This window comes from Globicephala melas, chromosome 12, assembly GCF_963455315.2.
Source record: "Globicephala melas chromosome 12, mGloMel1.2, whole genome shotgun sequence".
NCBI classification, from domain to species: Eukaryota; Metazoa; Chordata; class Mammalia; order Artiodactyla; family Delphinidae; genus Globicephala; species Globicephala melas.
The window spans coordinates 41,931,130-41,935,789 of NC_083325.1; the positions used below are offsets into that span (position 1 = coordinate 41,931,130).

Consider the following 4,660-nt stretch of genomic DNA (forward strand, 5'->3'; position numbering starts at 1 on the left):
TATTTTATTAATTAGTTTACACATAAGAGTTGTGTACTGAGTGTCACTTCTATGTCAGGCACAGTGATGGCCAACAGATTCTGATTAGAATCCACTTAGAGTCTTCAGCCCTGGCATATTGTGGTTTTATTGTTCACAGTTAGGGAATTTTATGGTACTTTTCTTGGACCCTTTCTTTTGATGCATTGTATTAGTTTCCTATTGCTGCTGTAACAAATTTCAACAAATTTTATGACTTATAACAACACAAACCTATTATCTCACAATTAGAGTTACTGAAATCCAGGTGTCAGCAAGGATGTGTTCCTCCTTTCCGCACTACCCAGACAGGGGTCCATACAGCGTTGTTCTGGACTCCCATCCTAACTTAAAGGGAAACTTTCACAATGTCCGGAGCCCTTGACGTCCTGCAAGTGAAGGAGGAGGATGTCCTCAAATTCCTTGCAGCAGGAACCCACTTAGGTGGCACCAACTTTGACTTCCAAATGGAACAGTACATCTACAACAGGAAAAGTGATGGCATCTACATCATAGATCTGAAGAGAACCTGGGAGAAGCTTCTGTTGGCAGCTCGTGCCATTGAATTCCCAGCTGATGTCAGTGTCGTATCCTCCAGGAATACTGGCCAGCAAGCTGTGCTGAAGTTTGCTGCTGCCATTGGAGCCACTCCTATTGCTGGCCATTTCACTCCTGGAACCTTCCCTAACCAGATCCAGGCAGCCTTCCGGTAGCCAAGACTTCTGGTGGTTACTGATCCCAGGGCTGACCACCAGCCTCTCACAGAGGCCTCTTACGTTAACCTGCCTACCGTCACTCTGTGTAACACAGGCTCTCTGCTGTGCGATGTGGACATTGCCATCCTGTGCAACAACAAGGGAGCTCACTCAGTGGGTCTGATGTGGTGGATGCTCGCCTGGGAAGTTCTGCACATGCGTGGAACCATCTCCTGTGAACACCCTTGGGAGGTTATGCCTGATCTCTACTTCTACAGAGATCCTGAAGAGATTGAAAAGGAATAACAGGCAGCAGCTGGGAAAGCTGTGGCCAAGGAGGAATTTCAGGGTGAATGGACCGCTCCTGAGTTCACTGCTACTCACCCTAAGGTGGCGGACTGGTCCGAAGGTGTGCAGGTGCCCTCTGTGCCTACTCAGCAGTTCCCCACTGAAGACTGGTCTGCAGCTCCCACTGCTCAGGCCACTGAATGGGTAGGAGCAACCACTGAGTCATCTTAAGCTGTTCTTCCACAAACTCTTCAAATGGAAATAGGTTGACGGAAAACGAACAGTTTCTTAAAAAAAAAAAAAAAAAAAAACAATGTTTCCTTCTGGAGGTTCTAGGAGAGAATCAAGTCCTTGCATTCTCTTTGCTGATGGTCCCTTCCCTCATTTTCAAATCCAACTGGGTAGCGTCTTCAAATCTCTCTGTTTCTCTTCTCTCTCTCTCTCTCTCTCTCCCCCCTTCTCTCACCCGCCCCCCCCGCCTCCATCTTCACATCTTCTCTGACTCTCTTGCTTCCCTCTTATAAGCAGCCTTATGATTACGTTGGGTCCACCCAGATAATCCAGGGTAATAATCTTGCCAAATCACGTTTGCAGTCTCTTGAGCATGGAAGGCAACATCTACACAGGTTCTGGGGATTACGATATAGACTTCTATGTGTGTGTGTGGTGTTCGGGGGGGGGGGGGCGTTATCCCACCTACCACATTCGCATATTGAACTCATCTCCTAGCTAAAATTCCTCTGCTTACGCTGTGTACTTTAAAAAATGAAATGTTTTTGAAACATTTTCCCAAAAAAATGACATGAAGAAATTTACACCCTTTTTGGGTCTTCACATAGAATGTAACACCAATCCTCTGGATGCCAGGGCAGATCTCCTAGGAAGTGAATTTCTAAGTGTTGCAGAAGGAAACTGTTCACTGAGTCCACATTTTCTTAGCACAGCGCCCCCAGAAGTTCAGTTTCTCTAGCTAAAGGTAAAAGCTCTCTGAGTTCTACTGGATGGTACTCTGGGGAATATTTTTGTGTGCTGAACACAATTAAAATTATAATTCTTTTATTGCATTTATGCATATTAAAATAGAATATCAACTTAATATTTTGACTCTTAATAAGTTTTCCCCAAAAGGAGGTCATTACTCACAGTTCACACAGTGCGAAAGCCATGAATGTGTGCCTCAGTAGCCTGAGATTTACTGTGACTCTATTTCTGTACTGAATACAAATTCATTTAAAAATATATTCATTCCCCTATTCTCCCTGCATTGAGGTTTACGAATGAATAAATGGCGGGTTAGCAGTTCTAAGAATGCTGGGGCAGGGTCATAAGGACTTTTATGCCTGCTGGAAAGATCCTTTGGGGCAAGAGAGGTCTATTAGCCCATTCCATGTTTCCCAAGCTGAGGGAGAGGCCAGAGGGCCACATTCTGAGCTGAGAGGTTTTGAAACTTTGCTTTCCTTGGCCCTACAAAGCATAAGCTTTCTGATATTTCTCTCTCTTAAGCTATTTAATGAGGAGGAAGAGAGACATTTTCCCCAGTGTTGAGTGTAAAGGAAGAGTAGATGAGAAGGTATGGCTGGAGGATTTCTAAACCCACAACTACACCCCAGTTTACTCCAAAGATGGAGACACTGTAGCATGAACAGCTGAAGTAGGGTTTTGCTCTTCATTGAAGGTATTTTCTGCAAAGTTTTGGAAGAGTTATGAACTAGTGGGAAGAAACCACATATATAGGCCTTGATACACACACACACACATATTTAGATTAATAAGTTCGTGTTTTAATTAGCCAATGATACAGTGCCATATTATGAATAAACTGGCCATCAGGGATGAAGGAATGGAGTGAGGAAGAGGTTTCCTGGGCCTCAGAGACTCTGATAGGAGCCCAAAGCTGTTGATACTAGTGTTTGTGCAAGAAACGGTTTCATGAGATCAAGAGAACTCAACTCTTGTTGTGGTGTAGTCCTATACGGTTATATTATCATTCAGGAAGAATATGCCTTACATTTGACAGAAGGTTTTCAAACATCAGGACATCCGTGTTCTTGATCCAAATTCAGTGTCAGCAAAGATTGCGTCATCGCCTCTCACTGGCAGTTGTTGCTTTACTTTATAATACTTTTTATATTAGTTATCCTTTGGGGGCAACATGATGAACTTCAGATCTTTTATTGGCTTAGTGTTTTGTTTTTTTTAAATATTTATTTGGGCTGCTCCTGGTCTTAGTTGCGGCATGTGGGATCTTTGTTGCTGCATGCAGGATCTTTAGTTGTGGCATGTGAACTCTTAGTTGTGGCATGTGGACTTCTTAGTTGCGGCATGTGGACTCCTTGTTGCGGCATGCAGACTTCTTAGTTGCAGCGTGCGGACTCTTGTGGCATGCATGTAGGATCTAGTTCCCCAATCAGGGATCGAACCCGGGCCCCCTGCATTGGGAGTGTGAAGTCTTACCCACTGGACCACCAGGGAAGTCCCTCAATGTTTTTTCTTTTTTTTTTAATAGATCTTTATTGGAGTATGATTGCTTCACAGTACTGTGTTAGTTTCTGTTGTACACCAAAGTGAATCAGCCATATGCATACATATATCCCCATATCCCCTCCCTCTTGAGCCTCCCTCCCACCCTCCCTATCCCACCCCTCTAGGTCATTGCAAAGCACTGAGCTGATCATGATCACCCTGTGCTATGCAGCTGCTTCCCACTAGCTATCTATTTTACGTTTGGTAGTGTATATATGTCCATGCCACTCTCTCACTTCATCCCAGCTTCCCCCACCCCACCACATCCTCAAGTCCATTCTCTATGTCTGTGTCTTTATTCCTGCCCTGCCACTAGGTTCATCAGTACCATGTTTTTATTTTAGATTCCATATATATGTGCTAGCATACGGTATTTGTTTTTCTCTTCCTTACTTCACTCGGTATGACAGACTCTAGGTCCATCCACCTCACTACAGATAACTCAATTTCGTTTCTTTCTTTGGCTGAGTAATATTCCATTGTATATATGTGCCACATCTTCTTTATCCATTCATCTGTCGATGGACATTTAGGTTGCTTCCATATTCTGGCTATTGTAAATAGTGCTGCAGTGAACATTGTGGTACATGACTCATTTTGAACTATGGTTTTCTCAGGGTATATGCCCAGTAGTGGGATTGCTGGGTCATATGGTAGTTCTATTTTTAGTTTTTTAAGGAACCTCCATACTGTTCTCCATAGTGGTTGTATCAATTTACATTCCCACCTATAGTGCAGGAGGGTTTCCTTTTCACAACACCCTTTCCATCATTTGTTGTTTCTAGATTTTTTGATAATGGCCATTCTGACTAGTGTGAGGTGATACCTCATTGTAGTTTTGATGTGCATTTCTCTAATATTCAGTGATGTTGAGCATCTTTTCATGTGTCTCTTGGCCATCTGTATGTCTTCTTTGGTGAAATGTCTATTTAGGTCTTCCACCCATTTCTTAATTGGATTGTTTGTTTTTTTGATATTCAGCTCAATGAACTATTTGTATATTTTGGAGATTAATCCTTTGTCTACTGTTTCATTTGCAAATGTATTCTCCCATTCGGAGGGTTGTCTTTTCCTCTTGTTTATGGCTTCCTTTGCTGTGCAAAAAGCTTTAAAATTTAATTAGGTCCCATTTGTTT

At 42.9% G+C, this 4,660-nt stretch overlaps 1 pseudogene; it reads left to right on the forward strand.

The window, feature by feature from the left end:
• The first annotated feature begins 386 nt into the window (after positions 1-386).
• LOC115864192 (small ribosomal subunit protein uS2-like) lies at positions 387-1,232 on the forward strand (annotated as a pseudogene).
• The last annotated feature ends 3,428 nt before the right edge of the window (positions 1,233-4,660 follow it).